Source organism: Athene cunicularia, unplaced genomic scaffold (genome assembly GCF_003259725.1).
Source record: "Athene cunicularia isolate RWA unplaced genomic scaffold, athCun1 SCF_139, whole genome shotgun sequence".
Lineage (NCBI taxonomy): Eukaryota > Metazoa > Chordata > Aves > Strigiformes > Strigidae > Athene > Athene cunicularia.
Genome location: NW_020799199.1, coordinates 2674 through 3008, shown reverse-complemented (window position 1 = coordinate 3008; position 335 = coordinate 2674).

Here is a 335-nt window from a genome sequence, read left to right as displayed (position 1 = left end):
AAAAAAAAAGTCCTTTCGGACAGCCTGGCTCTGGATTGGCACGTTGGGGGTGTCAGGGGGACGTGGGGACACTGTAGGGGACAACAGGGTGGTGAGGCCTTCACAGGGGCCTTGGGGACACTGGAGGGGACAAGGGGACTCTGGGGACTCCATAGGGGATGATGGGGACATGGGGACACCGCAGGGGCCTTGGGGACTCTGGAGGGGACACGAAGGTCGTGGGGACACCATAGGGGATGATGGGGACATGGGGACACCGCAGGGGCCTTGGGGACTCTGGAGGGGGTGACAGACCTATGGGGATCCTGTAAGGGATCATGGGAACCCTGTAGGGG